At 34.1% G+C, this 25,876-nt stretch overlaps 1 pseudogene; it reads right to left on the bottom strand.

Moving 5' to 3' along the window:
* Positions 1 to 66: 66 nt before the first annotated feature.
* On the bottom strand, positions 67 to 24,912 carry LOC149544565 (uncharacterized; annotated as a pseudogene).
* Between the last annotated feature and the right edge of the window lie 964 nt (positions 24,913 to 25,876).

Here is a 25,876-nt window from a genome sequence, read left to right as displayed (position 1 = left end):
TGAAATAGAAACAATTTTTTCAAAAACTGAACTCTCTAGTCTCACACATATTCACAAACTCCATTTCTAAATCGAATTCACTCCTATGTTTCCATTGATATCTACAACACCACCTTCTGTACGGAAGCTCCAGCCAATCAGAATGTAATAGTTTTCATCAGCATAAGACCCTGTAGCTGAAGAAAACCCCACATACACCTCCTCCTTCAACAACGCATAAAGATCGAAGTCAATAACTGATATCAATGGCCTCATAGGCTTTTCAATCCCAACTACTGCAATAGTCACATTCAGCCGGTCTTCAACATGGTCGTAATCTATCCAGACTTGAAAATTTCTTCCACTTTTTCAGACTTCAATTCTGAAAATGCTCTTTGTCAATCTAATAGGCTGATATGTTGTCTCTGTAGTGATTCTTCACTCTTTCTTTGAGTAGCTGCAATCTTCTTTCATCATCCCACTTCTCTGACAATTAACCAAACTAGATCTTAGAGCCTCCTTGCAGCTATTTGGTGTGAGTAATTTTTTCCCCGCCCTCCTTTTGACACTGTCTCTCTCTTCAGATAACAACAGTCCCTTAGACCTTTCCTGCTCTGATACCAATTTGAAAGCATAAAAGGAAGAACATAAAAGAGGCACAAAATTACAAAGTCCACAGTGTACATTATGTCATATATATATAGGATTTCAGTCAAGAGTAGAACTGTTACTGGTCTAAAATAATTAGACACCAACTTTCCGGAAAGACAAATTAATATGTAAAAGCTTGTTTCTCTTAAAAATGTGTTAGCATGCTTGAAACTCAAAAGAGCCCTGGACGGCAACAGCCCTTGTTTCTGTAGGGATCAAAATAAGAAAAGGTATTAAAATGAGTCAGGATATGGAATCTTACAGCTTCTAATTCTCCTTCTCTTTCCAAATTCTATCTCCTTCTCTTTCCAAATTCTAGCAAGATATAATAAGGTAAATTTTATCAACATGAGCTCCAAAAGTTTAGTGTATCTTTGATTTTTAAGATATTTTTATATTAATATCCACCTGTAACAATATTTTACTACAACAAAATCCACCATTGATATTAGCTAATACTTTAAACTCGCTTGACCCAACTTTTCAAGCTTCCCAGACACAACAGTCACTTGATTTTATACAGGTGAGGCAATACATCACAGATCTACATATTTTGCCTCATTTTCTGCCATGACATAATAGATAAACATATTACAACTCAAGCAGTTTCAATAGATTCCAAAAGTTTAGTGTATCATTGATTTTTAAGAGATTCTGATATTAATATCCACCTGTGACAATACTTGACTACAACAGAGTCTACCATTTATATTAGCTAATACTTTAAACTCTCTTGACCCAACTTTTCAAACTTCCAAGACAAAACAGTCACTTGATTTTATGTAGGTAAGGCAATACATCACAAATCTGCATATTTTGCCTCTTCATTTAATGCCATGACATAAAAGGCAAAACTTATTGCAAATCAAGCAGGTCCACTAGATTTCACTAAGCACCATAGGACTATGAAAAGTAATGGGCATTGCAAATGTAATGTTTTGAGCTACTGATGCAGTAAAAATAAATAAATTATGTGGTGATAATGTCTGTGAGCGAGCATTGGAATGAAGTCCGTAAGGGACGGGAGGCTACCAGAAGTATGTTCGACAGTGGAGGAGTGGTGCAAGTAATGTATGGATGAATCCGTATGGTGCAGTTGAAGGTCCGTATGATAGCAGTTGGAGGGGCACAATATGGTGGAGTGAGTGGAAGTATGGTAGGGGAGGGTTGATGGTTGTACCTTGCACAAATAGGAAAAGGCCAAACGGTGGCTATAGAAGGAGTACGATGGGGGAAGAGAGGAGGATGTATGATTAGTGTTGGACGTTCGTACGACAGGACATAATTGGTGTGGATAAGTGATAGGAGCAATGTACGGCAATGTGTATGGTGAGTGAAGGTCATATGATCAAGAAAGAAGTAGTACATAAAGGACGGGAGGCCACACAGTTAGGTATCCAAACCCAATACATAATACAATCTGGTTCATACACAAAACACAATAAATCTTGATAAAATCCACACAATAATAGGGACTTGAATGCGAATAATAATTGTCAAAAGATAATGCTCTGATTTGCTAGGACCGAGCGAAGAATTACATGCAACAATGGAATAGGGTGAGGGATGAATCCCACCAAAACCGCAAGGCCAAATAGGGAAGATCTTTCACTTCTGAAATGGCGAACAATCAAGAATTCCAACAAGAATTTGCATTACATAGAAAATAATCCCAAAACATGCCTAAAACAGCCTACAAGAAGGCCTTATAAAGGGCTTCGGGGAAACTTCTCGAAGCATTACAAAATAGCAATAAGCCAACAAGTACAAAAATAACCAATTGGCTCGAGAGATTAAAAACATTAATTCTCGGCCACATAACAAAATATTATCATTTAATAATATTGGAGACATTACAGTCCTCTGTGCCCAAAAATTACTTGCCCTCAAGCAATTGCAAACTTGGATGCTCTAGAATTTGCTTGCCTTCCTAGGTGGCATCCTCGACAGGAAGATCCTTCCATTGCACAAGAAACTCCTTAATGGTACGGGACTTGAGCTTCTTCTCCTGGACATCTATGATCTCTGTTGGTTCTAAAATTGATTTCCCTTCTTCATCAATGGAAGGCAATTCCTTCAACACTGTGATACATTGTCCCATAGCCTTCTTTAGTAATGACACATGAAAAACATTGTGGATTCGACTCCCTTTAGAAGCTCCAATTTGTAGGCAACTTCTCCTACCTTTCGAACCACTCAGTAGGGTCCGTAGAAGTGTGGTTTTAGTTTCTCCTTACCAGACAACTTTAGGGAGGATTGTTTTCACAGTTAAAGTCAAAGGTATACCAAATCACCCACCTCAAAAATTTTCTCAATTCAATGTCGGTCTACAAATATCTTTTGTTGATATTGAGCCCTTTGAAGATTTTCCTTTAGAGATCTCATGATATCTAAGTTCTCCTATAGCCAATCTTTAGCCCTTGGCACATGACTATTTCCCAATGCCAAATCCATGAATGATGAAGGTTCATAACCATACAATGCTTTGAAGGGTGGCATGCCTAGTGACATGTGATAAGTAGTGTTGTAACAATGCTCACCCAAATGCAACCAACGCATCCATGCCTTCTACTGCACTGAAACATAATTCCTCAGATAGTCCTCCAACCATTTGTTTACAATCTCAGTCTGTCTATCTGACTGTGGATGGTAGCTCATACTTGGTGACAACTCCATTCCCGCTAGCCTAAATAACTCCATCCAAAAATTTCTAAGGAAATGACTATCTCTATCACTTACTATATTTCATGGAAGACCACATAAACAAAAAACTTCACGAAAGAACAACTCGGCCACTTGTAATGCTTGGTACCCAATGGAAATGGAAAAGAAATGGGCATACTTAGTCAAATGATCAACCATAACAAAAATGCAGTCCTCCTCTTGAATTTTGGGTAGCCCAGTGATGAAATCCATTGAAATTCTTTCTCACTTTTGATCAAGGATTGACAATGGTTGGAGAAGTCCCATAGGTAGGGTATGCTCAGATTTTTTTTTTGCTAATAGATAGAGAATTCTCATACATACTGTAAGGCGTCATTCTTGAAACCCTTCCATGTAAAACGTTCTTGGATTTTCCTATAGGTTTTCAAGTATCTGAGCTGTCCAACCAACAATGAATCATGTATCTCCTTCAGAATTCTTTCATTCATTTTGGACTAGGGTACCAGGTAAATCTTGCCCTTGTAGTAGATAATATCATCAACCACCTTATACCTATCATCTTGTACTTGATCATCCATCAACTAGCAAGAAAATGTGTTCTTAAAGTATTCAACCAATAGACGTTCCTTCCAATGTGCTGAAATTTTAGACAATGAACATATTGTAGGCCTCTTTGATAGAGCATCAACCACTACATTATGTTTTCCTTTCACATACACAATATCAAAGTTAAAAGCTTTGATTTTGCTCACCTGTTTCTATTGTCCTTCATTTAAATCTTTCTTCTCTAAAAAACATCTTAGGCTGTTGTGATCTGTTTGCACCACAAATTTTGCCCCAACAAGATACTGCCATAACTTTGTTAGTGCATGTATGATTGCGAGTATCTCTTTATCATAGATGAAGTATAATCATTTTGCTTCTAAGAGTTTTTGATTCTCGAATGCAACAGGGTGATGTTTTGCATCAACACTACCCCAATACCTTCTCTTGAAGCATCATACTCCAAGATGAAGGGCAAATTGAAATTGGGAAGTGCTAGCACTGAGCATGAACTCATAACTTCCTTCAACTTGTCAAAAGTGTGTTGTGCCTTCATGTCCCAATGAAAAGATCCCTTGTTTGTCAGGTCTGTCAGTGGTGCACTAAGTTGTGAGAACCCCTTTACAAACCTTCTATGGTAACTGCACAATCTAAGAAATCCACTTAGATCAACGAGAGTCTTGGAAGGTAGCCAATCCAAGATGGCTTGAATCTTTTCTTGGTGTACCTGAACCCCTTAAGCACTGATTATATGCCATAGATACAATATCTATGTCATTCCAAACTCGCATTTAGAACTCTTGGCAAACAATGGTTGTGACTCTATAATTCTGAGTACTTCATCCAAATGCCTCAAATGCTCCTCCCATGCCTTACTGTAAATAAGTACGTCATCAAAAAACACCAATAGGTACTTTCACAGTTGCTTGTTGAAGATGTGGTTCATGCATGACTAGAAAGTAGTTGGAGCATTGGTTAGACCAAAGGGCATAACTAGTAACTCATAATGTCTGTAGTGGCAATGAAAGGCGGTCTTCTCCACATCTTCATCCCTCATGTAGATCTGATGGTATCCTGAATGAAGATCTATTTTGAAAAAATAGAGTGCACCATGTAACTCATCCAATAGTTCGTCGATCCTGGGGATGGGGTATCTATTTTTAATAGTTTTCTTGTTTAGTGCACAATAGTCCACACACATTTGGGGGGTTTCATCCTTCTTCTTAACCAAAACTACTAATGATGCAAAGTGACTGGAAGTAGGTCTAATCCATCCTTTCTCCAGGAGTTCTTGGACCATTTTTTCTATCTCCTCCTTAAACCTTTTTGGATGGTGATAGGGTGTTGTGATGATGGGTTTGGCTCCTTCCTCCAACTCTATGATGTGCTCAAATCCTCTATGTGGAGGGATGCCTGGAGGGATGTTGATGAAGACTATACAATGCTTATCCAACATTATGTGAAGCTCATCATCTTGGTGGTCAATTTATTGTCCTTTCGTTAGTTTTGTTGATATCAAACATTGTGCTGCCCAAACAATGTCATCATGTTGAAGAATAGCTTCCATCCATTGTGCTAAGATTTCCTTCAGCCCTCCATTTGACATTCCCCTAAGGAACACCTTCTTTCCATCCACTTCGAATGAAAAATCCATTCGTTTGAAGCTTTGTGTGTACTCGTCCAATGTTTCCATCCACTAAATTCCAAAAATTACTTCCATGTCATCTAGATCTACTATAAAGAAACCTTCGATCATCGTATGGTTTCCATGGTAATGCTAAGTTGTGGGACCAAATGGGTACATGATAGGAGGTTTCCTCCGACTACCTTGACTTGGAATCCCGCATGTGTCTCTATAGTTAAACCTCTTCATTCCACAAGTGATGAATTAATGAAATTAAGTGTGGCCCCACTGTCTAGCATAACTATGACCCATTGACCTCGGAGAGTTCCTCATACCCAAAAAATAGTACACCTTAGAGTGCCTGCAAAAGAAATGGTTCCTCCTCGACATACTAGTGTAGCAATCCTCTCTGCATGATTTTGTTTACCTCTTTTTCAATTTGTTGATCATATTCTTTGACTCGTGATTCCTCATCCTCTTCACTGTCTGACATCACTTCTATGTAATGGATCTTCCCCTTCCCTAAGCATCGCTATCCTAGTTCCCATGATTCCTTACAATTAAAACATAGCTTCCTTCTCCTCAAATCTTGTATCGTAGCTTCATCTATTGACTGCTTCTTTGGAGGGGGCTTGTTGTCTTTCTCCTTTGGAACGATGGGTGGCCTGGCATGTGAATAACTTTTAGACAAAGAAGTGGATGTTGCCATGTGTCGTGCCTTCTTGATTGCTCCCACAAGTGTGTCAGGGTTAAAACCCTTCGCCCAACCCTTTAGGGGTTCGGTCAACCCATCCATGAATAAAACAAGTCTTCTCTCTGAAATGTCTATCACTAGTATGGATAGCCTCTAAATTCTATAATATATCTCTCTACTGATCCAGTTTGCTTTAGTTGTGCCAACTCCTTGAAGTTAAGTTCTAGATCCCTTTTTTCAAAGTGGTCAATAAGTCTCCCTGTGAACTTGGCATATGAAGTGATTTGATTATGACTGAGGGTGACCATCCCATGGTGCCACCATTCATGGGTAATTACCTCCAAGTGAAGTGCTACAAAATGGATAGCCTCTTCTTCAGGCATGGGGTTGAGCTAGAAGTATGTATCAGCCTTTTGAACCCATGCTCATGCTGATGTATGATTAGATCCATCAAAGCATGATAAGTTTATCTTTCCAATTTTTCATCTAATGTCATCATTGTAATTTCCCTACCTCCTAGAATACCTCGTCCACAATTCCACATAATCCTTGAAAGACAATTCTACACCAAATCTGGCATCAAACCAGTCTTGATGAAATTGATCTTGCATTTCAAGGAAAGTAGGCTCTTGTCAAGGAAATGTTGGCATCATTGGTCATGTGTAGGATCGCTCTATGTGATGCCTTTCATTGATAGAATTGTCACCATGCCCACTGTGTCCTCCATTTGACCTTCCTTGTGTGAAAAGTTGGAGGGTCTTGCTAATTTGATCTTTGCCCCTTCGCCAAGGTCTCACAAAGATGTTATTGTCCATTTAACAAGGTTTCACTAAGTTTTTTTTGTCCACTTGTCAACTCCCTTAGAAGTTGCATCATTTCAACACTTGATTCACCCATTCTTCCTACTGATCAGGATCTTGGCAGCATCCAATATCACTGATAGGATTGCAAGATCACTAACTCTGATACCACTATAACGTTCTAAGCTACCAATGTGGTAAAAAAAAGTAAATTATGTGGTGATAATGTCTGCAGGTAAGCACTACAATGAAGCCCATATGGGATGAGAGGCTACCAAAGTATGTTGTACGGTGGAGGAGTGATGTAGGTATTGTATTGATGAATTTGTATGGTGCAATTGGAGGTCCGTATAGTAGGAATTGGAGGGGCACGATATGGTGGAGCGAGTGGAAGTACAGTAGGGGAGGGTTGATGGTTGTACGTTGCACAAATAGGAGACGTTACAGGGTTAAGGAAAAGGCCAAACGGTAGCTGTAGGAGGAGTACAATGGGGGAAGAGAGGAGGATGTACAGTAAGTGTTGGACATCCATATAGTAGGCCATACTTGGTGTGGATGAGTGACAGGGAAAATGTACGATAATGTGTATGGAGGGTAAAGGTCGTATGGCCAAGGAAGAAGCAGTACAGAAATGACGGGAGGCCACACGGTTAGGTATCCGAACCCAATACAAAATACAATCTGGTTCATACACAAAACATAATAGATCTTGATAAAATCCATGCAATAATAGAGGCTTGAATGTGAATAATAATTTTTTTAAAGATAGTGCTCCAATTTGCTAGGACAGAGCGAAGAATTACATGCAACAATAGAGTAGGGTGAGGGATGAATCCCACCAAAATTGCAAGGCTAAATAGGGAAGAACTTTCACTTTCGAAATGGTGAACAATTCAGAACTCCAACAGGAATTCATAGTACATAGAAAATAATCCAAAAGCATGCCTAAAACAACCTACAAGAAGGCCTTATAAAGGGCTTTGAGGAAGCTTCCCGAAGGATTGCAAAATAGCAATAAGCTAACAAGTATAAAAATAACCAATAGGCCCAAGAGATTAAAAACATTGATTCTCAACCACATAACAAAATATTATTATTTAATAATATTGGAGACATTACAAAAAATAGGTTTCTTGATCTCTAACCTGAACTTGTTTCCGTAGGACCTTCAGATATAAAATGGATTCGACTAGCATGTTGATGTCAACGATATTTGATGTCTGTTGTTTTGAGTCAACAATAATAACAAATGAATCCATAAAACTGTAACTAGCGATGGTAAAGCTAATATTCAATTTAAAAATAAAAATAAATTCTAGTTAAGCGCTGGCAACTTCTTCATTCCTATACTGATTGATGTTCTTCGATTCTTAGAGAAATAAAACCTAAATGTTAAATGATTGTTCAAATTTAACCCTTTTTCATTACAGGTTTCCATTACAAAAAACCAATATAGAAATAAAAGCTTTAATATTGACCCTCGCAACAATGCTTCGTGAGGGAGCCGCACAGTCACGTTTTGCACGAATCTGACATAGGACAGAATCTTGTAGGAGAGCATCCAGTGCAAGTTCTACATATATGGATCTTGAAAATTTGTGTGGAACATATATTAGGGTAGACACACCCAAATTTCCTGTCTCTACCTTCATATATATATAGATAAAAATACAATTAGTTATAAATTAAAAAACTGAAAGTTAACCCAAGTACAACCTGAAAATGAAATAGAATCACAAATTTATATACCTAGGCATGTACAGTATTCAGATGCTACAAAATCATCTTACCATTCAATTCGATTGAATGCTTTCTTCTAACAAACCTTGTACAAGTTTGCACACCAGCATATTTTTCAATAGGTGTGGTTGCATCATCTCATGACCCAATCTAGGATTTTGAAGTGTATCACTATGAAACATTCTCGCTACCAAAACTATAATTGTCAAGATTTTTCCCTGCTTGATTTCCTTCAAAAGAGCCCACTATGGGTATGTTCAACCTTTCTCCCATTCTCGCACACCCATGTTCGTTGAGCATTGGGACATCCCCATAAAACTTGTGTGTCCTTGAGCTCTGTTTTATGTAGGGATATCCCCATAGGAGCATACTAAATCAATGCTACAACCAATTTTCTCATCTGCATAACCTGGAAAGCAAGGTCAAGATTAAAGCTCAAAACAACTAATTTTTAATCTTATGGGAAAATTATTGAATGGCTTAAACAAGATAAATAAGACTTGGTAAGGCCCCTTGGGCCTAATTACCTAGTCCAGAAAGTAGCCCAGTAGGAGAGCTTCTATGTCAAAAAAAGGTACAGTTCTACATTGAGCAACCTAAATGAGATAATCTCGAGGATTTTGGTTTGATTGCTACAAATGTATCTGTTTCCTGCCTAGTTAAAATACCTGAGCTTGGGTTCCCAATGACATTTCAGAGGCACCAAAAGTGTCATTGGATGCATCAGGTCCATTCTCAGTGATTGTGACAAGAGGATGACGATTCCCCAAATCTTTTCTAATGGTAGGCACATGATTACTATTAAGCAAAGAAATTTTACGTGGGCTCCCTTTCGAGTGATCATTGGAATCAACACAATGTTTTGCAAGCTTTTTGTCCCCAAGATGAAAATTCGGTATACTTGATTGGTTCAGTTGCATTGTTTTAGGTCTAGGTTGTTGGGGAGGTGAACATTCGAGAAATACCCAGAGGTGATGTACTGAATGATACTAATGCAAGGGTTTAGTGCACCAGGTCAACCAACCAACCAAAACAAAAGTAATAAATTTCATTCTTCAAGCATTAAATTTGATTCTTCAAACATTATATTTGATTCTTCAAAAACATTATAATTAATAATTAGTTTTAATTTTTAGTAATTTAAAAATACATTTTTTTTGAATTTTCATTGGCTAAGGTAAGGAGAAAAATCATTCTTTTCTTGAAAAAAATACAAAATTATTATTTCGTGAAGAACTAAAATGCCTAAATAGATTTATTTCATTAATTTGCTTCTAGAGTTTCTTGGCCAACTTGGGCATTATTAACCTCTAAAAATTTCTACGGACCAACCAGAAGTTTCTATGGGTTGACTTGGGTGCTTACAAAGGGAAGACATGAACTAGGCGAAACTATGATCTTCGACCCTTCTAAGAAGTTTTTGTCTAGTGAGAATTTTTTGTCCAGCAATTACATGGGTCTATATGTTTTATTTTAAAAATCAATTCTGCATTTCCCATAATAAGAAACTGGGAAAGCAGAGGAAAAATAGATATACTTCTTACCTACAAGCTTATGGTGTTTAATATCTTTTAAGTGATTATGGGGTTGAATTGATACAAAACCTCTTATGCTCATACTTCCATCCATATTTAACTAATCTGCTTCAAATTTCAAAACATCAAAAGTATCTCGTGTACTATTGTGGCAATGATCATGAGACAAGAAAAACTAATTTTTATAGTATTCAATTAATTGTTCTTATAAACAACCACCATTTGTAAATCAAACCAATTTTATTTGAATGAAGGTCCTAGTTCTAGAGAAGAGCAACACAGGACATGAAAAATATAATTTCTAAGTTTACAGGGAACTTCGATTTTTATTGAAATGTGAATGAGATATTATTATTTTTCTTTTGTAGTTTCTTGCCTTATATTTATCACAAGGGCTATGAGAAAATTAATTTCTTAGTGTGATGATGGGAGGAATGTAATATCATATTCACATAGTTCTTACATTATAACAGAGTTTTGTATGAATGAGTTTTTTTGCACAATTTGTGTTACCAATCTTTTCGGTATGACTTCCTAACAGCTCTAAGTTGCAGCACAAACACAACGTTATAGCCATCTTCCCATTCTCTTTACTCCTATTCTAATTGTTAAATGAAAAAACATTTTTTCAAACAAAAAGAATATAATTCATTTTGATGGACAAGGCAAGAAAATTCATATTCATCCACCTGAGAAAACTAGAGGACAACAAAAATATGCTAATATGAAACAAAAATGTTTTTTTCCTTTTCTATTTAAATAATAAAATTGAAAATTCTCATGCTTTTAAAGTACTCAAATTTGAGAGAGCTCGAGCCCTTTCCAAAAACTCAAATTTACATGTCATATCAAAAACCAAACTTGCAAAAGCTAGTGATAAACAAACACAATAACCAGGCTCACGCAGGTGATAAAACTAGTGTTACTGTGATCTACCATGAACTTTTTCGACAAGGGTCTAAATGTCTAAAGATTTCATACTTGAATAGAAAATCATTGAGTAATAAACCAAATCACTCTTAACATTTTTCTTGTAGATCATTGAATACAACTTGACATCGACAACCATTCTTTATTGCTAAAAATACAAATATACTTGAACCCTTCACTTAAGGCTTGGTATGATGCAGTCCTAAAAAATGTGTCACCATATTGGACGACTTTGCAATGATGCTGAGTAGGATGAGGCCGGAGTCATGACGAAGGAGTGACACCGAGCATCGCTGGTTACAAGTGAGAAAAAAACATTGCATCCATTGATGAAAGAGGACATGTTATGTTGGACAATAATAAAATTAGCCATCTCCACAAAACTAACAAATATTACACTTGTAGAGGGAAGACATTTTCAAGAGGAATAATGCAATGGAGGATAATGACATTTGGACATTTGTTGTGGATGCATGGATAAGTAAATAGGGTTAAATTACCTCAATCTCAAGTGAAGAATCTAAAATTCTACATAAGCTGACCACATTTTCTAAATTATTTAATGTGTTGAACCTTGGAAATTATTTTGTAACCCTATTTCCAATGATACCTTGACATCATCATTTCCCACTAAGGTTTTATAATCAACACCCATAAAATCTATGTAATGCCCCGCCATGTGACCCAAAATAACTTAACCTAATTCATCAAGTTTTCCAATCATTTTTTTTAAAGATAAAGATAAAGATACAACAATAATTATAGAATAGTAGAAGCAATTAACATACACTCATACATCAAAAACACATAAACACGTTACAACTGTTAAGGTTCCCTATTGACAATTGGCTAATTGTGATATGTAATTGTTGTTATTAATGGCAACACATGATATACATGTTGACAGGAAACCTTAGAAATAAAGATACTTAGTGTTTGGTTATCAAAAAATTGTCTGATTATAGAATTTGGCTTACAACAGTGTATTGTTGTGCTTATAACTTGTTGCAGATGTCATATTATGGAAAGCAAAGTTACATGGAGATGTATACATGTTGGTGATAACGTGTATAACCTTAGAAGTTTGTATGGATTGTATGCAACATAGTTAATCATGTTTTAATGAAGCAAGATAGCAGAATTGAAGGAAATAATTGTTTTGGTTGCAAAATAATTACTTGTCCAATTAGGGCTGACATCCTAGATGTTTAGTCTAACTTGAAAAAATGAATTGTGGTCTTAGCCAACCTAGCAGTGTTTTATGTAAAGGCATGGTATTTATGTAAAGGACTTCTTGTGATAAGAAGAGTGATTGTGCAATGCTTATATGAAGTGCTATCAAGTAAGATTGCGAAGTGAACAAACTTTTGTGTAAGAGATATATGCAAAGTTTTCTATGAACTATCTAGTGATCCGAGATCGAGCTAAAGACCAAAGATCAAACAAAGAAGGTAAATAATAGTAAATTACTTGTTTCAGCAGTGAGCTCTTCTTGTAGTTGAAATTGCATGTTTAAACAGTGGGCTCATCTTGCATACATTACTCCATAACTCCTAACAGGGTTAGAATCTCCTAATAGGGATTCAAAGTCTCTTAATAGAGATTGTTACATTGAATTTTCTCATTGACTCCTAACAGGGTCCATCCTTTAACAAGGAACATATATATTAGTATATTATCTAGTGGGTATCATTGCCATTGAGGTTTTCCTTTGGCTAGGGTTTCCCTAGTTAACAAAATATGGTGTCATGAGTTATCTTTGTGTATTGTTACAATTATTGTTCAACATTACTTTATTGCTTTGTTATGCATGGTTTAAAGCAAGCAATATAATTCAATTGACAACTAAAGTTTGTAGATTATTGATTCTGACCCCCCTCTTAGTAATCCCTATTTATAATATTCCCATGATGATGAATCACATTTAATTTTAGTTAACACTAAATCCAATATATAATAAATCCATGTAAAATAATAATATACAAGTATGAATCCTTTTAAATATTATATAGTCACCTCGAATGCCACTTGGCAATAATCATAATGAACAATCATCCATTGTATAGATTATAGGGTATGAGAGGCTGAAATAACATATATCAAAAAATAGATTACATCATCTTGTAAGATCTATGAAATTAAATACAATACACTAAGTATAACCATCCCATCCAATAGCGATATTTGATGGTCGAATCTTAGTGGTATAAGTAAATGTACTACCACTCGACCTCATGAAACCCAATAAGGTCCACTCCTACCACACTAAGGAGATAAAATCTAGTCCTAAATAGGATGAAAAACTCAAGAGTCAGAACCAATATCTAGGTTCAAGGAATCACCTAAAAGAAAACTATCTCAAAGGGTACCAAGACACAAGTATCAACTAATCCTAGAGGGAAAATAGACACGTAGTGAATCTACTATGCATGTGGGCAAGTGTCATCGTATAGGCCAAATCTAAGGTCACCCTAAAAGTCTCTCTAGACTCTGGTCCCTTAGTGTCTCTATGTAGCATCAGTATCCTTTCGTATAAACAAGGAATACTAATGAGTCAACTATAAGGTTAACCAGCTAGTTTTTTAATCCTCTAGACACCTAGTGACTTCTGTAGTACCAATATCTTGTTAATTCATTTTAAATCCATTTAATGAAATGTTATCACTTATTAACATAGCCTACAATGACTCACCCAAGCAACCTCTTTAGGGCTTCAACCTCCATTGCAAGCCACTTCCCAACATGAAATACAAATAACCTACCCTAAGATTAGTAAAATCAAAAGATCGCAAAAGACCACATACCATACACCAGTTCTTAAACAAGAAACTAAAAAGTACTAAAAATTATTGATCATAATCACATATTCGACCAATGTGATCATCCTAATAGGACTAATCAAAAATCAAACATCACTAAAACAATTATCCTAACAAGACTGATCCGAGAAAGTACACATAAACCAATCCACGTCATAACATGACATCACCAAGAACAAATCATACAAACACCTTACTCCTATACAAGTGACTGGAAAGTAATCCAAAAATAATTGATCAAAGCCTTAAAGGTTAAATTGGATAGGTCACACCCTTCACCTCAATTTCACACAAGAACACTAGGAAGCAATAACAATCACTAGATCAAAACCCGTCATAGAGCATAAAGACACATTACCATGGTTAAGAATAAAAGATTGAGATCAAAACATCATCATGACATCATAGACAAAACTTCCAAGCCTCTAGTAATACAACCTGGCCAGTCAAAGCTTGGTCAACCCCAAAACCCAACATCACTAAAAAATACACATCTCATACAAAACATACAATATAACTTTTCATAATTCATTAGGTTTGAAAACACACAAGTTTAATTTTCACTATAGGTTTCCAAGTTCTCATTTTCATTTTGAAACACAAATATTTATTAACAAACAGGGTTATAGTTTTCTTTTTGAAGTATTATTGTTTATATAGTTTTTCAATTCCAAACAAGGTTCACACTTTCATTTCCTCAAAGTATTATAATTACTAAGGTTTCTTAATCATAAAAATTCCCTAGTGTTGATTTACTAATGTTTTCGAGATCACAAGAATCCCACACAATTCAATAATTCATATAAAGTTATTTAAGCATAGTTTTCATAGTTCAAGTTGTTATCAAAACATAAGAGTTTGGTGAACATACACATCATAGTTTTCATCTTTTTAAAGTATGTTAATTACTAAGGTCTTTGAATAAGAAAATTTCCTTGGCAGTATAAATCATTTTCATATAAAATCAAATCATCAAGCATAACCCAAGTTTACTTAAAGATAATCATTAATTCTCCCAATTAATTTCTTTGATTTTCAATTTACTTTAAAATTATTTTTAAATAATAAAGTAATAAATGAATTTTTCAAATAATTAAATTTAAAATTTTGAGAATACTTATTAAATTACAATTAATAATAATTATCAATTATTATCATAATAATTTAAAATTAATTAAACTTTGGGAAAAAACTTTCCCAAAAAAGAAACCTGTTAAAAATAGAGACTTTTTTGAAATAAAAACCTACTAAAAATAGAAACGTTTCCAAAATAGAAACCTACTAAAAATATAAACTTTTCAAAAATAGAAACTTGTTAAAAATATAAACTTTTCAAAAGTATAAACCAGCTAAAATAGAAACTTTCCAAAAATGGATACTTACTAAAAATGTAAAATTTTCATAAATGGAAACTTACTAAAAATGGAAACTTTCCAAAAATGAAAACTTATGAAAAATGGAAACTTTCGAGTATGTGCAAGATCATGGTCAACCAAACTATGCTCTTAAGTGGCAATAAAATATCAGAAAATTAGGGTTATGTTGACGTGCAATTTTTTACTTGTTATTAACTTTATATCAAAAAGTTGAGAGAAAAGAATATCTAGAAAATTGAATCTAGTTTCTAAAATACTAGGACTTATCTCAAAAAAATAAAAATTGATTGGTCAAAATTTTGAATATTAATGCAATATTAAGAAAAAATTACACCAAAAATAAGAAGTAGACATATGTCTGACCACCTTAATCAAAATTAAATAATAATATTTTTTAATAATATTCTAGATATAAGTAGTAGACTCATGCCTGGATGTGACACATATTTTTGGGTATTTTTATTATAAATAAATAATAATTAATTAATTTTTGACTTTATTATTTTTGGAGTAAAAGAACTCTTATGTCTAACCACCTTAACTTATTCAAAACTTTGCAAAATTTAAATTTCCATTTGTTTTCCTTATAGTAGAAGAAACATAGAATGTGATGCATCATTTGGATTTAAAAAATGTTGTACCATTTGAAAGTTATAATTGTTTTTCAAGTAGTGTGCTAGTCAGCACTTTATATATAACTCCATTAGAAAATAAGTAATAATTACTTACTAAACTCATAATTTGATAAACCTTACATTTATGGAAAGATAAGAACATTTTTAAGAAACCCTTTTCATTTCATCAAATTTTGGTGAAAAAAAATTCATCAGCTACATGTTTGAAGTAAAAATCACATAAAAATAGGCTAAAAGCACATTTTTAGGATGTTTTTAAAGTTGACCATATAGGTTTGGTGTCAAAAGATATAGTAGACCTTACAAAGATATTAATTGTTTTCATTTAGTATTAGGATGGGTGAGAAAAAAGTTGGAATAGATTTTGAAATGGTTTGAGATATTTCAGAACTATAGATTTTTTCAGATTTCCACTTTTTGGCACACCATGATCCTGCACATACCCTTTCCAAAATGGATACTTACTAAAAATGAAAACTTTCCAAAAATGAAAACTTTCCAAAAACAAAAATTTACTATAAACATAAACTTAAAAAAAAAAAAAATTTACTAAAAATAGAAACTTTTCAAAAATGGAAACTATCCAATAGGAATCTAGGAGAGAAACCTAGATCAAATGGTTAATATCTATAAAATAAAATTCATTTTCTTTTCAAAACCCAAATCCTGATTTCAACATCCAATTATGAAATACCAATATAATCAAACAAGGATTTTTAATTAACTCTTTCTCAGATGTATTCAAGAGTAGAGAATAGTAAATTTTAACACAAGGGTTTCAAATCTCTATTTCTCATATACATATAAGAAGAACAATTAAAATATACAACAAAGGTTTCAATTTCATTAATTTGTTCATGGACATAATCAAGAATATAAAATAATAAATTTCAATCACAAGGGTTTCAAATAATTCTAAAAGTTTTGAAAACAAATTTAACCAGACACGAAGAAGATAGGAAAATTAAAGAATGTAAATCTACTATGGAAATCAACCACAAGATTCTACCTGAATCTAATGCTAATTTGACAACCCATGAACCACACAAGAATTTACCTTTTTTTCTAAAAACCTCATTTTTCGAAAGTGCTCTTCCAAAATTCGTGTAATTGTATAATGAGCTCTAGATCTCTGATAAAGAGTTCTCCCTTAATTTGGGGCTCTGATTGTGCAATCACGTGATCTCTGATAAAGAGTTCTACCTTAATTTGGGGCTCTAATTGTGCAATCACAAGAGGGGACTCGCTGATCAATTATTGTTTATTTATCTTATTATCTTTTAAATCTTCATGCACAAACTTTTAGATATTTAATCAAAATATCTTTATTAAATTAATTAGCTTTCTCTCTTTAATTTAATTTATTATATTTTAATTTCATGCGTATACTTTATGTAATTTAATTAAAATAAACTTTGTTACATAATTGCTTCCTCTCTTATTAATTAATATTCAAGACATTTTTAATATAATATTTATTAACTTAAGTAATAATAACATTTAATATTTATTAAAAAATGAACTCCTAAATATATTATTATTAAATTAAATATATATTATCACGCTCAAAATTAGACTATAACTTTATCTTTAAATGAATTATGTTATTTAATAAATTCATGAGACATTTTAATAATATATTTATTAATTCAACTAATAATTTGTTTTGTTTTTATCGGTAAATAGCCAAGGCCTTAATTGATTTTTATTAAAATAAATAAAATTTACAATAGCTTTTCTCTGTTCAAATGGGCACTGGTAGGAAAGAATGGAGAAGAAAACCTTCAATCTAGCCCGGGATAGATGTCTTATATTATTACATTTTAAAAGGGGCATACCCCAGTAAAATATTCAAATAAGTTACATTTATGCACGGATGCATACCCCTGAAAAGATAGTGATGGAAATTACAAAAGCTTATAAAAGGAGGCCTATTGATATAGAACTTGCTCAAATTGAACTCTTATAATCCTATCCATCTTAGAACAATTATTAGAAATGCATGTGAAAATACCAATTAAAACATCTTTCTGAACTTAAATATGAGGAACACTAATTACCCATATCAGATGCATCATAGTTATCTTCAACAAAAGTTAGTAATCCATGAGATAAAGAATAAAAAATAGAATCGATAACATAAATAATGCAAAGAAAAAAATATTAATTTGAACATAGAAACAAATAAAACATACCTAAAGATATTTAAGAGAAAGGATCAAAGAAAAAAAATTATCAAATAAAGCTACTAAAAGATTGAGAATAACATAAGCCTGAAAGAATTAATAGCAAACCCCACGTGGGCCCATACCTCGAGTAACTCCAAAGTGTCATAGAGTACTAATAGTAAACACTAAAACACAAAGACATGATGAGATTAACCAAAACAAACCATAGATCTTGCTAGCTCATGAAGACATATTACTTTAGTCAATAATGAATACAACCAAGAGCTCACCATAATTCCCAATCCTTATAATCCTCAAAATTCAGTGGAAACTCATTACACAAAACATACTCATAGGGTGTGCCTGGGTAGGAGAAACGCCATGCTTAAAGCATTTCTTGCCCAAATTTTCAAATTTAAATTAAGGCTAAGGAAGAAACTACAAGATTTAATATAGATTATGGCTTAAATATGCAAATGTTAATACTATATGAAGAAAAGAGTAACCTATGAAACTAGAAATTATTTTGAATTAGCTTTGAAAGTCCTTGTTCTTCTAGAAGGGATCAATATCTCAACCTCATGATTTAAGTCAAACTTACAAGAGTGATCTCAAAGGTCCATCAAATTAACCTGATGCAGAGATTTGTTAAGTAGATTGTCATTAATACATAAACCACATATATAATGAAAGCATGAAGTAACGAAACAAATCGAGAAATTCGCAGCATAAGAAGATGTAACCACTTCTAGAAAGTGGCCAATACAAATGGACTGAAAAGGAAATCAGATTCATACAAATAATCTTAAAATGCAAATAGCCGAAACAAGATTCAATGCCCTCTTCGAAATTTCATCCATGCAGCTAATCCTAGATCTAAGTGAAGGCATTTAAACCTAAAGATTAGAAATAAAGCATAAAACACCAAAATGTTGTGATAGAAACAGGTATGGACCAAATACCAAGCATATTATATTTCATAAAGTCCATGGAACAACATAAGAAAGTCTTAGGGTTTAATAACAAAGAGATAAAAAAATTACATTCTACTTTAAAATGAAGGTCTTTACATGTCATAGGTAATTAGGTGTACTGACAAAATTGTTGACTATATATAAACTATAAAACCCTGTAGTACTAAACCTAGCTAGATTGGACTTGTGATGATCAAGTTGCACCCCTACCTTCCTTCCAGAGAACCATAATCACTTCTATGATGTCATTGAGCTGCTCCATCTTGAAATTGGGAGGAAACTCAAAGTTGAATTTTTCTCTGCTAGTTTTTTTTACATTTGGGGTGCAAAAGTCCAGATCATTGAGATTATTAAATGTCACCCTCGACTAGATGTAAGCATTGGAGAAATGAAGATAATTGAGGAGCCACTCCTTGTTTTCTTCTGCATTGATTCCTCACTAGTGAAGGATAGAAAACAAATTGGCCTCCATTTTTGGCCATTCACGATAAAAAGCTAAGCTCTCTCTGATTGCCAAGGATGGTCATTGGTAAGCCATGACTAAATCTAGATGCCCCAATAGGGGGATCTTAAATTTTTTATCAATGTTACATACTGTTTGTTCCAATCCCTTTCTCCAAGTTGGGACAAACAGGTCACGACAAAGCCTAACAATGTCATCTACTTCCACTTTGGCTCTTACTAGACAACCAATGAATGACCCGATTATATTACTATTGGTCCTCCAAGTATATTGATAGTTAGAAACTCCCTCTCCAAGAGCTCGACTGATTGCAAGACACGACATGTCATCCACTAGATAGAGAATCTCGTTCCACCTCTCTGGTTTCACCGACCCACATAATGCCATAGTGCGATTCTCGGTAGCTTGGAAAAGATGAATGTTGGACTCCATACTCACATCAAGAAAGAAAGTAAAAAATGTAGAGAGAAACACCCAAAAATAATAGGAAGAAGCATCTAGATGCAATCCTAGGAACAATAGACTCGATGTCACAAAAGGATTACATCAGATGGAAGTTAAATGCAAAGTACCAATGCACGAGATTCATCGTAAAGGAAGGAATAATTACATGATACTATGGGCTGCCAAAAACTATGGTTGACCATATAATAATTATTAGACTGTAGAGTCCCACTCAAACACAATATATATTATGTACTTAGGAATAGCCGAGGATAAGGCAGTATGAATGGCATAAACTTAAGAATTAATATGAATATGATCAAGTCATATAAAAAGACATGAAATCACACCTTCAATATAAAATGACCAATAGGAGTATATATTGAGAAGATTAAATAAAATAAAACTAAAATATCGATACTAAGGAAAACACAAATCAAAGAGGATGAGAATACCCCTCATTAAATAACAACGAATTGACTCCATCTGCTCTTGAGTTAGCTAGCTGATCCACTAGTTGGTTACCTTCCCTATATATATGGCATATTCTATAATTTTCTAGCTTATCTATCAAGGAGAGAACAACCTCTAACTGCAAATTAAGAACCCAGTTAGGAGTGGACCTTTTTCTAATGGCATTTAGAATAATTTGTGAATCTCCTTCAATAATGACTTTAGTTAATTTAAGTTTAGTACATAATTGAATACCTTGATATAGAGCTTTAAGTTCTGCTAGATTATTAGAGGTAGGAGGGATTGACATCACTTTTTTAACTATCCAACACCCAGCCTCATTATTTATTATACATATGATGCCAGCTATACCCGGGTTACCATGAGCTGCTCGATCAAAATTTAGTTTGACCCATCCCAAAGGTGGAGGTTCCCATTTACAACTTTTCCTAGCCTCCTTATTTTTCTTTAAGCAGAATAAAGGGGGATTAATCAAATTGGGCCAATGTTTCTTCATTAGGCCATCCCAATTTGAGAATGAACCTTCCTCTAGCTGCGAATTCCTAAGATAAGAGTTGATCATTTCTACAATACTAGCTTCTATTTTAGTAATAAGATCTTCAGGCTTGAATTCCAAATTTCAAAAAATACGATGGTTCCTTTCTTTCCAGATTTCCCATAACAAAATAGAGGGGGAAATATTCCAAAGTTTACTATAAAAACCCTTGACTAGATTAACATGCCATCTTTTAAGAAAATCAAATAGAGATTTTGGGAAGTGGGTTGATCATCTGAACATCTTCTTGAGCCACTCCCAGCAGCTTTGAGAATAAGGATAGTTAAACAAAAGATGGTCATTGTCTTTGATGCTAAATTTGCACAGAGCACACCTGGAGGGACCATGAATGGCAAGAATGTATAATCTATCCATAGTAAGAATCCTATTTTGCATAGCTAGCCAAAGAAAGAAGCTCACTTTCGAAAGGCAAGAGGAATCCCAACAAAGCTTTAATGGGATGTCCACCATTTAAGGTTTATGAGCTTCTAGAATAGCCCTATATCCATTTTTGACATTATATTTCCCATCATTAGAAGTAACCCAAATTAAGGTGTCTCTTCTAATTGTTTTCTTAAGGGTTCTGCCTTCTAGAATCTTTTCAAATTTGTTAACTAAATCATCCTTGAACCCCAAACCCTTCAAAGATGTCCAAGTCCATTTATGAGTTCCTTCTAAAACTACCAAAGTCTTATAATCCTTGACTTTGTTATCCCATAGAGTAGATAATCTATTTTTGAGAATTGACGAGACATTGTTGAGAGTAAGGTGGGGGGGTTTACAATCCTAATAATCCTCCCAAAAGAGGGTTGCATCACATGAACCAACATCCCATGTTAAGAATTTACAAATCAGCTTATGACATCTTAACATGAAGTTCCAACATTCTGATCCTTTAGGAGGGGAGATAACTCTGAAAATTGAAAGTGGGTCATCTACATTAAGATATTTGTTATAAAGAATCTTGGCCCATTTACAATGTCTTTTGTTGTAGAGGCGCCAAATGAGTTTCACCCCTAGGGCTTTGTTTTGCCAATATAGATTCTTGATCCCTAAACCCCCTGATTCTTTTTGTTTATAAATGTTGTCCCATTTGATGAGGGCCAATTTATTTTCTTCATCCTAATCCTTCCAAAGGAAATTCCTCATCTTAGATTCAAATTTTTTGAGATTTTTCTTAGAGAGTGGAAGGCATGAAAGTGGGTAGGTTAGAATAGCCGAAAGAACTACTCAGATCTTAGTGCATTTACCAGTGTTCGTTAGCTACCTATCCTTCCAAGAACATAACTTGAAGTCCAATTTTTCTAATGTGTTATCCCAAACCTTACTTGATTTAGTTCCTTTTTCTAGGGCAATAACTAGATATTTGTAAGGAAAGGGTCCTTTCTTAAAGCCAATTAACTTGCACATTTGCTGCTCTATTTCTAGCTTGGTATTAATGAAGAAGATTTCAGATTTGAGATCATTAACCTTCTGAATTGAAGCTTCCATGCACGTATTTATAATTCTTTTGAGAGGGCAAGCCTCTGCAACCATACTTTTACCGAGAAGAATAGTATCATCAACAAAATGTTGGTGGGTTATACTAGGCAAATTTTTGGAGACAGTAATCCTTGTAATCCTTTGTTTATCATATGCATCTTTCATAGTTCTCCCAAAGGCTGTTGCCATAATAATGAAAAGAGACGAGGATAAAGGGTCCCCTTATCTAATTCCTCTAGATATATCAAAGAAACCTTCTGGCATACCATTAATAAGAATAGCGATCTTAGGAGTGCATATAAATTTGAAGATTAGATTAATCCACTGATGGGAGAACCCAAAAGCTTCTAACATATTACAAAGGAACCTCCAATCTACCATGTCATATGCTTTTTGGATATCCAATTTCATGAGCATACAGGCTTCTTTGTTTGAACATGCATAATGGATGGTCTCTTGAATGGTGATGATACCATCAAGGATGGATCTGCCCGATATAAAACTAGTTTGTTCCTCAGAGATAATCTTGGGAAGGATCTCTTTAAGCCTATTTTCTAGAACCTTGGAATTTTTTTTATAAACTGTATTGCACAAAGAAATTAGTCTATAGTCTCTTGGAGATTTAGGATCCAATTTCTTTGGAATCAATGTGATGAAAGAATGGTTGATCTCTGCAAGGAGAGAGCCTCCATTTCTAGAGGCTTTGATTGCTTTCCAAAGGTCAACACCTATGATGTCCTAGCACTTTTGGAAGAAGAATGTCTAGAATTCGTCTAGACCTGGAGATTTATCTAGATTCATGTCAAAGACCGTATTCTTAACTTCTTCTAGGGTGATGGGTTTGATCAGATTTTTGTTATCTTCTAGAGTTACAACTTTAGGGATGACTTTTAGTAAGTTTGATTGTGCTTTCCTATTTGAGGCATCATGATTATTTAATATATTCTAAAAATATTTAATGAAAGTGTTAGCTATTTCGCTAGGTTTTTTTTGTTAAAACTCCTTGCTGATTTTTAACATAGGCGATTCTACTCTAAGCTCTGTTGAATAATGTGGAATTATGAAAAAAATTTGTGTTACGATCACCTTCTACTAGCCATCTTTCTCGAGATTTCTGTCTCCAGAACATCTCTTCTTTGGATAATTTTTTTTCTTGCTTAGCTAGCAATTCGTTTTCATGGAGATAACTCCTATTATCCATGCCCTTGTTGATTATTTTAGAGTTCAATTCTTTAAGTTGGTTTTCAATGTCTAGTTTTTCTTTGAAGATGCTGTTAAAATGTTCTCTATTCCACCTAATGATATGTTCTTTAAACATCTTTAATTTATTGACAAAGAAAAACATTTTGGAACCTTTGCAACTCTCTTGAGCCCACCATGATTTGATATTATTGATAAAGTTTGGGTCTAGGAACCACATTTTCTCACACTTAAATGGGTTTTTGACTGGTTTGAGGGGCTCAACGAATTTGAATCTAACTGGGAAATGATCAAACCTAGTGATAGGTAAAATAGAGGACTGGAAATTAAGATTGTTGATATCCAGCTCACCTTTAATCATAAATCTATCAAGTTTTTCTACAATGTAAAAAAAGTCATTTCTTCTATTATTCCATGTGTATATGCCATTATTGGTAGGGATGCGAATCAAATTATGCATGGCACACCACTCTTTAAAATCTTTAGATGCTTGTGGTAGTACCTGAATACCTCCTACGTTTTCATTGATTTTTAAGATAGTATTAAAGTCATCTCCAAGGAGAAAAAAATCATTAACATGGCTATCAATGAATTGACCAATTTCCTCCCAAACTGATTTTTTATCTATATTATTAACTAGGCCATAAATGTTAATGACATTAAATTTAAGATCTGATTTTAAGCTTTGAACATTACCACTTATCCAATTATTAGAATTATGAATGATACTAATACTAACTTTCCTTGGGTCCCAGAGGATGCCTAGACCCCTAGATGCCCTTACGGATTCATGAAACATAGAACACCAAACTCCTAGCAACCTACTTATTTTAGCTATTTCTAATGCATTTAATTGAGATTCTTGAATAAGAACAATATCAAAATTAAATGATTTGATGTTAAGTTTTAGTAACCTCTTTTTGCTAGGGGCATTGAGTCCCTTAGCATTCTAGGTAGAGATCTTCATAGTTGATTGAGAAGGCACTTCCCCTTCCCATTGTAGAAAATTTGATCTATTTTCTATTGTTCTCTACATCGACCCTCTACTTCCCTGAGCTCCTTAAGAGATTTTCTTCCTCTTTTACCCATTAGTTTGCCACAACATAGAGATTTAAGCCCTTCTTGAGACATGTTGATGCCTAATTGTTCTGGGTTAGCTTCTGCTGACTGTATCATATCCATCTTATCTGGTAAAGGAAATTCCTGCCGCTCCACCTTAGTTTTTGAATTGAGCTAAATAGAGAGATCAAATTGTTTGACAAATTCTAATGCCATATCTTCTAATTGAATGTTTAATATGTCTCTTCTGAGATCTTCACATGTATAGTTTTCCCCCCCTAATTTGAGGATTCTTTGAATAAGTTCCTTCTTTTGAGCTGTTGAGGTTTTGTCAACTCTTTCAACACATAAAACTTGGACTATATCATTAGTAAGCTGATAAATATTCACTTCTATTGATTTAACCATATTGCATTTAGCATTTGAGGAATCCAATAGGCTTTCCTTATTCAGAAATTCTTGAAATTCTATAATTGGTAATTTATCTATTTGATCACTATCAATATATTTATGGTGGTGCCTACTGATAGGAGTAAATGGCGAACTACTTGTTGCAATTGGATTTTGCCAAAACTTAATATTTTTGATAAGGGTCTCTAGATTGCTACCTTCCAACCGGGGTTGATAAGATTTCAGAGAGACTACTTCTTTTTGAGCTTCTTTCTTGCTACTTTTTTGCATGAAGTAAAAAACATAATATTTTCAAGCTCTTCTATTTGTCTTCCTTGAGTATCTTTTGAAAAACCTGTTTGTTGAAGACTAGAGATCACAACCAACTTATTATCTTCACCTATCTACAGTAATTTTTCTTCTGTATCTTTTTCATGAGTTGTCTCATTTGATCTCTTTTGATTAGGTGAATTACTCCTAGAAACTTCCTCCTTGTTAACCCATATTCCCGATTCCTAGGAAATCTGTAGAGTTTGAACTGACCTATCTCTATTCTTCCTTCTTTTATTTTTCCTTTCATTCTTTCTTTGTTTCTTGTTATCCACAATTATGCTCTTCAACCTGGGTTTGTTGAATGTGTCAGTATAGTTATCCTTGGTTCTATTAACCATCTCTTGAGTGGTTTTGTCATTAATTT

This window comes from Cupressus sempervirens, chromosome 8 (assembly GCF_028749045.1).
Source record: "Cupressus sempervirens isolate cs-2001-9-10 chromosome 8, ASM2874904v1, whole genome shotgun sequence".
Taxonomy (NCBI): Eukaryota; Viridiplantae; Streptophyta; class Pinopsida; order Cupressales; family Cupressaceae; genus Cupressus; species Cupressus sempervirens.
The sequence above is the reverse complement of the archived record's forward strand: the minus strand, read 5'-3'. Positions and strand labels throughout refer to the sequence as shown.